The sequence below is a fragment of the Monodelphis domestica genome, chromosome 4 (assembly GCF_027887165.1).
Source record: "Monodelphis domestica isolate mMonDom1 chromosome 4, mMonDom1.pri, whole genome shotgun sequence".
Taxonomy (NCBI): domain Eukaryota; kingdom Metazoa; phylum Chordata; class Mammalia; order Didelphimorphia; family Didelphidae; genus Monodelphis; species Monodelphis domestica.
In genome coordinates, this window is record NC_077230.1 from 326,175,645 (window position 1) to 326,187,481 (window position 11,837).

The following is an 11,837-nucleotide window of genomic DNA, read 5'->3' on the forward strand; positions in this document are numbered from 1 at the left end:
CTCCAATTATGTAAAATTGGAATGGAAAGCCTCAGAATGAAGGAGCTCATTCCTGAGCTCTTCAAGTAGAGAATGGATAAGTTGTCAGGGGAAAATTTCTGTTTAGTGATGGATGGGAACACTCACCTCCTGGCAAACCTGCTGAGATCAGGTGTGATCAAGTTCTGTGGGTACTTGATTTTATCCTAGTTGCATAGAAACTGCTCCTAGACACTCCCTAGGTTATGGAATACAATTTGTAAAAATCTCTGACACATCAGGAGTCTTTTCTCTTCCTCTCTTTCCTCCATCCCTCTTTTTCTCTAGAAAGCTAGCACATATTTACAAAGCAGTTAAAGCAAAAGATGTTCGTTTGTAATGTTCTGAATGTAAAAAAGTATTCTCATTTTACTAGAAAGGAAACCTAGCCCTAGAGAGCATAATGAGCTTGCCCAGAGTCCCATGGGTAATAAGGGTGTGAGTCAGAATATCTGCCTCTCTGTCAGGGAAGTTCAATCCATCCCCCTCCTAGAGGGCCAACCTGTCCATCCACATTTCCTTAATGCCAGTGTAACCTCTGCCAATTTCAATAAAAGTAAGGGGGGAGGTCTTTTCCTGGCTTTTTGGTGCAGATGGCAGGGTGAGACAGGTAACAGAGTAGAGAAAGAGGTTTTGCAGTCTAGGAAACATGTGACTGGGGGCTTAGAGTTAAGGATGAGATTTAAAGTATGCTGATCTACCTTTTCTATTGACAAACCTTATAAAATATATATCTGGGTAGATATATTATTTTTAATTATAACACTTCCAAGACTGGTAACTCCAGTAGGATGAACTCATCCACTTCCTGGATATTTGTGGGGTTTAGGGGTTGTGGTGGGAGGTGATAACAATGGCTTCCTATAGAGAAGAAAAGATTATTCGTGTTTGCATATCTGACTTCTTTTGTTTTTGTTTTTCAAGTTTACTAAATGCATTCTTCTCAACAACTCTTTGAACATAGGTTTTGTGAATTAAATTAGTTATTGTTTAAATTTTTCCTATGCATTGGATGAGAAAAGTGAGGTTCTATGAAATAAATGGTTGTAGGGTTGTTATGATCAGAGTCTCTTTGTGTAGTAAAATGTACATTTCCTAGGACAGAGAATCATTTTGATTTCATCTTTGTATCTCAAGGACCTAGAACAGTGCTCTTTGCACATGGTAACTGCTCACAGTCTGGGAATGTTAGTGAACTAAGAAACAAGTTCAGACCTTCTGACTCCACAATGCAGAATATGAATTCCTGATATCAGGGCCTTTGGTCTCATGTGCACAATATTAAAATACTGAAAAATGAATTGAAAATACCACCATTTAGATTTGTAAGAATACAGGCAAGCTACATGGCATGTGACATGTGTATCATGAAAAATCTTATGAATTTAATTTGGGAATTAAATTCTATGTTTAATACCTACGGTGAGCTCCTTCAGGTTGAGGAGTTCTCTGATCATGACCACTTTCTAGCCCATTTCATCTTCTTTGTAAACAATTTTTTGTTGCGTTAATGTCAAGCAGAATTCATTTGTGCTTTAAAGGAAGTTCAAATCCAGTCTCAAACACTTATCTTCTGTGTGTCCCTGGACAGGTCACTTTTATCTGTAGGCCTCAGTTTCCTCCTCTATAAATTGAGGATAATAATATCACCTACCCTCAGGGTTGTGGGGAGGAACAAATTGTAAAATCCTTTGCAAACTTTAAACAATTATACAAATATTTATCATCATCATTATCATCGTTTATCCTACAGATTTTCGGTGCCATGTACTCTTCAACAAGTATTTATTCAGTACCTACCATGGATAAGCCTATGTGCTGGACTTTCAGAATTTAAAGATGTTTAAAATATAGCCCCTACTCTCAAAAGTCTAATGCAGGAAGGAAAAGTATGGTAATAATTGGTTTCAGGGAAAGACATCTAAATAGAATCACTAATTTAGGGTTTCTGGGCTTTGGTTCTGGCAGTAGTAAATACTATAAACTAAAAAGGTCTAATTAATTTGCAGGTATGGACAGGAAACTAACAGTAACACACATGAATCTGGGAAACCTATCAACAGAGCTCAGAATTCCTGGACTGCCACTGGCTATGAAAAATCCAATGTAAATCAAACGATGAAGAGAAGTTGTCACAGTTCATTCCCCAGGTGATAATCTCTCAATTCCTTCTTTTATAAGAGCTCAAAACCTTTGTATATGTTGTTGTTTGTTCCTTTTCCCATCTTCCTGGTTTCTGTTGATGACACCAGCTGTCACTTTCCTGGTCACTTTGTCTTGGAAATCTCTTTCCTGTATCCCAACTAAACCTCAAGCCTTATTGATCTTTTGCAATATCTCTCACTTCTTACATACATTTTATATATACTTTTGTCATTTTGTCTCCTCTTCCCACCCCACCAAAGAATATTAGCTTTTTAGGGCAAGTGCTGTTTCAGTTCTGCCTTGGTATCCCCAACTTGTAGAAAGGCTCAGTACCTACTGGAATTTTGTTCTTAGAATTGATACTAAGAAATGCTTCTGAGCCAGAAAAGTGGTAAGAGTTAGGCAAGTGAGGTTAAGTGACTTGCTCAGGGTCACCCAGCTGGGAAGTGTCTGAGGCCAGCTTTGAGCCCAGGATCTCCCATCTCCAGGCCTGGCTCTCAATCCACCAAGCCACCCAGCTACCTCACAGTAGTGGCTTAATAAGTGTTTCTTCATTAATTAATTAATGAGTCTGGCCCATTCTCTGCACTAATAACTACCATCACCCTAGTTGAGACTTTTTATTCCTTCTCATCTAAACAACAACCACATGTAATCTTCTTTATGCCTCTCATCTCCTTGTAGTATGTACAAAGGCACCAGATTAATCTTCTATAGCACAAAAAATCCAGTGACTTCTCTCTTAACTAGAGAGTAAAATTCAGCTTGATGAAGCAATAGATTGAGGACTCTTGGACCTGTAGTCAGGAAGACCTGAATTCAAGTTCAGCTCCAGAAACTTATTAGCTGGACAAGTCACTTTACCATTGGCTACCTTGGTTTCTTCATCTGAAAAGTGAAGATAATAATAACTACCTCCTAAGGTGAGGATTAAGTAAGATAATATTTATAAAGTGCTTTGCAAACTATAAAACACTTTATACATGTCAGACATTATTCTTGGTATTACTTCATAAGAACACTTATGATAATATCCCAACTCCTCAGCTGGGTAGTCAAGGTCTTTTATAATATGGCTCCAAACAGATCTCCTTCTGTTCACCTCAATAAAGAGTGCATCAGTTAGCATTATTAAAAGCACTTATTATGTGCCAGGCACTATGCTACTGGGTAAGAATACAAAAAGAAGTGAAAAAAAAATCCCTGCCCTCACAGTCTAATCACCTAAACAAATTCTTCTTTCATCCAACCTGGAGTACTTTTGCATTATTTAAAAATGAATTTTCCCCCAAATGTCTTCCCTTAATTCTTCAGTCCCTCTCCCTCTCTGCCCCTGTAAAATTCTGGTTACCAGAATCTTTCTTGTCTTTCAACCATAGGCTTTTGCCTATTAATTTCCCATCTTGTTCCCCAAAGATAGGTCTGTAATTCAGAACTATTCAAATATTGGTCCTCATGCTTTTTAAGCCTTTTTCTGCCCAATATCCCTAACTTTCATTACCTAGCATGCCTCCTCTGCTTTCATCCCAAAAGGATTGCTTTTACCCCCTAAATAACTAATGCACTCTTTCCCCTTCCATTTCTAATGCTGTTCCATATTCATTAAAAGCTTCTCCCACATTTCAAGCTATTTAGACCCTACTAATCCCTTGAGACTCCAGGGTGAATGCCATCTCCTTCATGAGCACTTCATTAAGTTAGACAGTGATAAGCTTTCCTTCCTCTAATGCTTAGAACACATTAGATAAAAAAAATCAGAGATTTGGAAGCAGAAGAAACCTTAGAGATCACCCAATTCCACTTCCTCATTTTTTTACTTTTCATTTCATTCTGAATTTAAACTTCCAAAAAAGAACAGTTTCAAATAACAGAATGCCAAAAAACCCTGAATATCCATTTCACTATGCTTGATTTAGAAATAAAAAATATAATAAATTTTACACTTTAGAAATTGCCTGATTTGTTCTTCCTTCTGAACTTTCTTCTCTTCCATTCTGTTCATAATAAAGTACTCCCACAGGCCAGCCCTCTCACTGTTTAAATGAAGGAGCTTAGGCCCAGAGTAACTTGCCCCAGATTAGAAATGTACTGCTAAAGCCAAGCTTTGAATTCAGGTCATCTGATTCCAGAAGCACAAAGTAAGTGGAAGAGATGGGATGCAATACCAAGTCTTCCAATTGAAAAAGTCAGTGTTATGGTTCCTATGATCTTCTTAAACCTTTCTAATGGTTCTTATCATCATACCAAGGTGTTAGTTGTGTCTTCTCCAATGATCATGAATTTCAGAAGGCAATAGCTGTAGAGTTTAAGCTTTGGTAGATCTCACCAAGTCAGAATGGTTGAGGCCATTAAACAGAGAACAGTGCATATATGCATGAACAGCTGAATCATGATGATTATGGAGATAGAAGAGGTGTCCCAAAACAGTCTGTCACTTGAGTACTGTAGAAAAAGAAGAACTGAATTCTTGGAATTTGAGCTGGAAGGGACTGCAGAGGCTTTCTAGTCTAAATTCCCTTTAAAGGTGAAGAACAGAAGAACCAGAGGCATAGTAACTTGTTTATGGTTAAAAGGGACTTCTGATTCCAAATCTGGTGCTCTTTCCCATGGCCTGAAATGGTCTGGGCACTGAAGGAGGAAGGAAGGACTTGCACAGGGTCTGAAAAATATTTGGTAATTGTCAAAGCTGAATAACATGTATTGATTTAGGAATCTTCACAGGACATCTAGGGCTTGGTGGAATAAATTGAAGTCATACCTCTAACACATACCAAGTGTATGGTATTAGGTGAGTCACTTCATGTTTCCAAAGGTTTGGTTTCTTCATCTGTGAAGTGGAAAGAATAATCTTTGTGCTGTTGTGCTGTAAGAAAAGTACTTCATAAACCTTAGTGCAAAGAGATATGTGACATCATTATTTATAATTAAAACTAATTTACCTTAAGACTTCCTAAGTCCTTTTTATTTAGATTCTCTCATTTGATCCTCACAACAACCTTGTAAGGCAGGAGGTATTCATATGCCCATTTTAGAGATGACAGAATTAAGGAACAGAAAGGTAACTTCCCCAAGATCATTCAATGGTATATGTCGGATTAGAATTTTAACTCAGGGCATCCTGACTTCAAATCCAGGACTCTTAACCACTAGATCCCTAGTTGCTTGTAGTATTTTCTTTTAAAAACAATTAGCCTCTACCTTCCTGTTCACTTCTGCTTCTCAGAGAGATTTTTTGGATTGTTTGAATTTAAACATCATGTTTAGCAATGACAGTGATACTTGGCAGATTGTTTTTTAACTCTTCTTTGAAATTAAAAATATTTCTGTGGTTATCTTTTAAGTTATGAGAGACAAAAAGAGAGATATGAATTACCATCCAAAGTTAATCTTGTAGAATTGGCTTCAGGTATGTACTGAGTGAGAGCAGACCCATGTTCCTGGCCTGACAAAACAAAGCCACAAAGGTGGAAAGATAATTTTTGTCAAGAATCCTAAGCCAAAGTGATTCTGAGGAAGGACAATTTCCCCTGCACCTTGTGGTTTCTCCAAACTTTTTTCTTTTGAGCCTGTGTGAGAATGGACACTTAGGCTAAATGAAAGAACTGGGTGTAGCCAACTGTATTGAACTAAGAAAAAAAAGTTTTGAGGTAGAAATGATTGTTTTGACCTTTAGTTCCATTTGGAGATAAAATACATTGGTTGCAAGAAACAGAGAGGATCATGAATGTAAAAACACTTTGGAAAATGAAAATTTATGATTGCTATTAATATTTAACCTTTTAAAATATGCAATTTCCTACTTGCAAGTTTAATGTCTACATCTTTATACTAGTCTTGTCAATTCTTTGCGGAATAAATGGGATATTTATGATCCTCAGTACTCTTTTCTCAGTACTCTTTTTTCATTGGTCGTAAGAACTCAATAGCCCTAGACTATATGTCTCTATTTAGGTATCATTTTATAGTTTATTTAGAGAAACCTTTCCTAATCAACAACAGGTCAGAGTCTGTTAGAAGCTGAAATTGCAGGTGGTGGTACAGATTAGCTGCAGCATATATTCAATGATAATCAATAGTCAAGAATTAATGTCAAGCAATATCTTTGAGGAAACATATAGCTGGAACAGGAGATATGAGCAAAAGAGAGCTAAGAGTTGGAGAGCCTAAGTGTTCTGTTGGTGTCCACAACACATAAAAAAATCCTAGAGAATGAGCCTGATGTATTTTGGGTTGGCGGATTCTCAGTGGAATATGTATGGAAGAACATGACCAGAATGAGAATACATGAATGAATAGTTTTCACTACTGCTAGAGGGAATACTACATCAAAGGAATCACAGGTCCATTGAAGTTTTAGTGTTTAATTCCTTAATATTTATTCTGTAAAGCTCTGAAAAGAATCCTGTATAAACACCCAAACCCACACATACCCTTCTAGCATGTCAGTTTTGCTTATATACATCACTTCGTAGATTTCAGTTAGCTCAAGAACAAGGACTGTATCTTATTTATCTTTTTATTGTTCACAGTGCCAAACTTAATGTGCTTGTAAAAAAAATAGTGAATTAAATTGTATCAAATGGAAAACATTTTATTTAATTTATTTTTTTAAAAAACATTTATTTATTTAATTAATTTAGAATATTTTCCCATGGTTACATAATTCATATTCTTTCCCTCCCCAACTCCCTACTCCCTCTCATAACCAACGTGCAATTCATCTGTGTTTTATATGTATCATTGGTCAAGACCTATTTCCACATTACTAATATAGCAATTAGAGTGATCACTTAGAGTCTACATCCCCAGTCATGTCCCCGTCGACCCATGTGATCAAGCAAATGTTTTTCCTTCTGTGTTTCTGCTCCCACGGTTCTTTCTCTGGATATGGATAGTGTTCTTTCTCATAAGTCCCTCAGAATTGTCCTGGATCATTGTATTGCTGCTAGTAGAGAATTCTATTATGTTCGATTGTGCCACAGTGTATCAGTCTTTGTTTACAAGGTTCTCCCAGTTCTGCTCCTTTTGCTCTGCATCAATTCCTGGAGGTTGTTCCAGTTCACATGGTATTCCTCCAGTTCATGATGCCTTTGAGCACAATAGTATTCCATCACCAACATGTACCACAATATGTTCAACCATTCCCAAATTGAAGGGTATCCCTCCCCTCATTTTCCAATTTTTTGCCACTATAAGAGCACAGGTATAAATATTTTTGTATACATTTAAATGAAAAATTTCATGGTGAAATTTTATTGCCTAGATCATTAGTCTTCCCAAGGGCCACATCCAAATATGAACCACAAGAGTGTTTGCCTTGAAAAGAGCATTCCTGTATGGGTTGCTGCATAAGAGATGCTGCCCATTCTTTGGACATTTCTAATTATGTCATTGTCATTCCTGAGGAATAGTTATCTTAGATGTTTCTCTTATTTCTTTCTAACTTCCATTCTCTTTAGAAATTGCCTCATTTCCCTTACAGAAGAAGTATGTGAATGAAAAGGGGAAGTTAGGAGGAATAATGAAGACTCACAGGTTTCTTGTTCTTTTTTGTGTCATGGACCCCACTGGCAGTCTTCTGAAGTCTGTTGGACCTTAAAATTCATAAAAGTGCATTAATGAAAAGGAAAGCAATTATTTTGAAATATAGTAACCAAATTTTTTTTAATTTAATAGATCCCAAATTAAGAACTTAGTCTGTAGAAATCTTGTAAAAGGCAGGAATTGGAAACTGGTCTAAATCAATCAATTAAACTGCTATTATATTCATTTCGGGGATTTTTCTCCCCTAACCACCTTGATTATGCACTGCAAGTTCAGTCATCTGTCTTTCTAGACCCACTACCTCTAAGCTATGTTACATAAGTCGTGGCTGAAGTTATGAGCCTGATTTTCATATCTAGTTTACCATTAGTCTAACTACAGTTTAGTCCTGACATATGTATAATGACATCTCCAACTTTTTTCTCTCACTCTTCTCTAATTGCCATCTCACTTGCCCTATTCATTCCCTCATCAGGACCTGTTAGTGGAAAGTAAGAAAACTTACAAGTAAAGAAGTTTATATCACAGATGCTTGGTAATAGGTGCTGAGTGAATGTTTGTTGAATTGAATGTTTGTTGATTAATCACATGGCAAACCACAGTGTCATCTTTAAATTCTGTATACTAATGCAGGAAAGTAAAGTCATGAGAAAACAAAAAAAAATTACTAATCTCCAAATTATTCATTTTAATTTAATTAGAAATATAAGGTCATCCCATTCAAATATACATATTCACATTTACTCCTCCATCTCCTTTATGATCAGCAGTGGGATGCCATAAAAGCAATTGGTGTAGCAGAGGTAAGGATAGAAGATGTGCATAATCCACAAAATGAATACCTGAAATTTGTCTAAATGATGATATATGTATTTTTCTCATTTAGGACAAAACCTGCATCAGTGACCCAGATAATGCTTCATAAAGCTCAAACTTTGCCCCGTTCTTGGGACTGGAGAAATGTTAATGGTGTCAACTATGTTAATCCTGTTCGAAATCATGGTAAGAAACTGTCCCTTTGGATCTAGCTCTGGGATGGAATAATCATGTATAGCTTAGTTTAAAAAGATTTGCTGTTCCCTTTGCAATTAGGTTACTTGGCTATTGCTGTGTTGGTGAATTTCACTGGGTGTCCCACTAACCCCTTGAGGGTTAAACTAATATTTAAGAATCTCAATATAAAGTGATTTTGATAAATTAAGGGTTATTCAGGTCTCATTGCTAAGTTGACTATAACCTGGCTTTCTTCATGGAGGACCTTGTTTAGTATAATGGACTTACACAAATTATTTTTAGAAATTTGGCATTGTAGGTATGAACTTAATAGTTTTCCCTGAGGTCATTCCTGGCACAAAATTATCCCATATTTTGAGTCATTAGTCATTTGAAGCAATTATTTACACCATGTTCAGGTTTATTAATTTTAGGATCATTTTGGAGCTAATTGCTGTATACATGACTGAACTTTTACTGTGGAATAGGTATGGAGTTTGCCATCTCATAATTAGTACCATCTATGTGGCAAATTGTTCTTTACCTTTTTTAGACAAATGATGCCCTCAATTATTGCATAATCATTCAAATTTATTGCCTTCTTTCCTAGCCTCAGCAATGTTCTTGATGTTGCGCAACTCACAGCTTTCTGATTCCTCAGTTTCCTCAATTATAAAATGAAAGGGTTGGACTGCATGACTTGTGAGGTCTCTTCCCATTCTGTATCTGTGGTCTGAGACTAATGCTGTAATGTCAAAAACTTTTTCATAATGTTTTTTCCTGAAAGCCAACCATTCTTCTGTGGAAAGGAAAACTGAAGCAAGTTTTGGACCTTTTGTACAGGTGGAACAAACAGCAGTTGGAATGTTAGAGAGAAGATATTGACAAGAATGACAGTTGGTGGGGGGAGGGGAATTTGGAAGTGACAGTTGGTCTCATGACTCTCTCTCTTCCTGGCCCTGAGACTGGAAGGAGCCTCTCTCCCTGTCTCGGAATAGAAGTTCCTCTATTCCTGGATATACTCAACTGTGTGCTCTACCTGGATTCCTGTGATCGTGTCATTGAACACGATCCTGTCTTTTCAGTTTGGAGCATAACTTAATGTGTTCTTTTTATTCCCCTCTTCAGGCTGTGATGGAGCTATCCCATATCTCATTGCTGGAAAGTATGCACAGGACTTGGGTAGTGGAAGAGAATTGCTTACCTGAACTGGGTTGTGATTCTCCGTGTTCCCCAAAGAACTGCTCTTGCTATTAAGTCTCTGAGTACCACTATGTGGGGGACTTCTATTGAACGTGCAATGAAGCCCTGATGAAGCTCGAGCTGATTCAGCATGGGCCCATTGTTGCCACTTTTGAAATGTATAATGATGGCTTCTTTCAGTACACAAAAGGAGTCTATCACCACACACTCAAGCCAAATCTAAGTGGCATTAAATTGATCAATTTTTAGTTTCTTTTTGTAGGCTATGGCACTGACAAGAAGAGTGAGGAGGATTACTGGATAGCTAACAATATTTTGGGGTCCTCTTGGGGTAACGATGGATTCTTCAGAGGTCACTAAATGAATGTGGCATTGAGAGCATGGCTGTGGCTGCCACTCCAATTCCCAAGTTGTAGGGCATTTCTACATTTTCATCTCTCGGACTCCATACATGAACTTGGGGACAAGTTTAGATTTCATGAGAGATTTTTTGAAAATTTCTGTGTGGAATGTAATGAATTATTAACTCTTAAGACTCAAAAATGCCTACTAAACCGAATCCCACTTTGGGTGTGGGTCTCTATCCAAAGATCTTTTACTGAGACCACAGTTCAATGAGGTTTCAGGTGTAACTGTTAAAAATGTGGTTTGCCAAGACTGTGAATTGCCAAAACTGTAAAGGGTTCAGCCAAACTATAAAGGTAATTTTTAGTGTCTTGATTTAAAATCTAAAATTAAGTGGTCACCATGGGAAAATTCCCAAATATGAAAATACCCAAGTCAGCTGGGTTTTATGGAGATTTTTAATTAATATAAATGAAGGAATTAGGGGAAGGAGAGAGAGAGAGAGAGAGAGAGAGAGAGAGAGAGAGAGAGAGAGAGAGAGAGAGAGAGAGACAGAGAGAGAGAGAGAGAGACAGAGAGACAGAGAGAGACAGAGAGAGACAGAGAGAGAGAGAGTAGTAGTAGGAAGGGCGGCCTAGGCCAAATGGCCTAGGCCTGAGTCTAAGGGAGAGCGAGTCAGTCTTTATTATTCACCACAAGATTGTCTCAAGCAAGCTCCAGTCCTCCTCTGAACTCCTGAACTCCCCACTGAGTTCAATCCTTCTCCTTTTAAAGAAATTTTCTTTTATGTCACCTCCCCTAAATTTTTACTTCTACCAATCATAGTAGATGCTTTTTTTTCCCAGGACTGCCCATTCCTAGTTCTTATGTTCTTTTGTTCTCACCTTCTCTGATTAGACTAAAACTTCACACCTCTTTAGTTAAGCTTGCCTTTTGTAAGTTGCTTGACCTTTTAGTGACTAATTTAACCTTCATATTGGGGTGTATGGGGTGCTCAGGGAGGGGTAATATCTCTGGTATGGAGGGCTTGTCATGCCTTCTTAGGGCAGCTCTCCAGCCTCTGACTCCCACCTGACACCCAGCTCTCACTTGTGGCTCCCAGTAGCTGTTAGCATGTGGCAGTGGCCACACCCCGGGCAACAGTGACAGGCTGGCTAAACCTTGTGAGGGTAGCCATCGGGGCGTCGACCCCTGGTGAACCAGGGCTTTGCTCACCCAGCATGTGAAGACTGCTTCGGCTGAACAGATGGAAGAAACCAATAAGAAGGTTCAACGGCTGAGAGGCGACGCAGCAAAGCATTGTGGAGTGCTCAGGGCATGTTGGAGCACAAAAGGCATCATGGCCATCCAATGCAATTGAGGAAGTCTCCAGGTGTAACAATTTTTCATGCCACTGGACCCAGGCTTCCAACGCTGAGAGAGTGGGACTGTCTCTGTGCATCGACTTTTCCACTTAAATCTCCTTCATGCACAAGTATCTTTGTGCACACTCATCTATACATCATAGATGAAAACACACAAAGACAATCATCATCCTTGGTTACCAAGAGACTACTACTATACCCATGAAGAGGGAATGCCTTCTTATA

The 11,837-nt window shown here is 38.0% G+C and overlaps 1 pseudogene; it reads left to right on the forward strand.

Annotated features, from left to right (window-relative positions):
- LOC130458982 (dipeptidyl peptidase 1-like) overlaps positions 1-10,319 on the forward strand; it is a 50,515-nt pseudogene extending 40,196 nt beyond the window's left edge.
- The last annotated feature ends 1,518 nt before the right edge of the window (positions 10,320-11,837 follow it).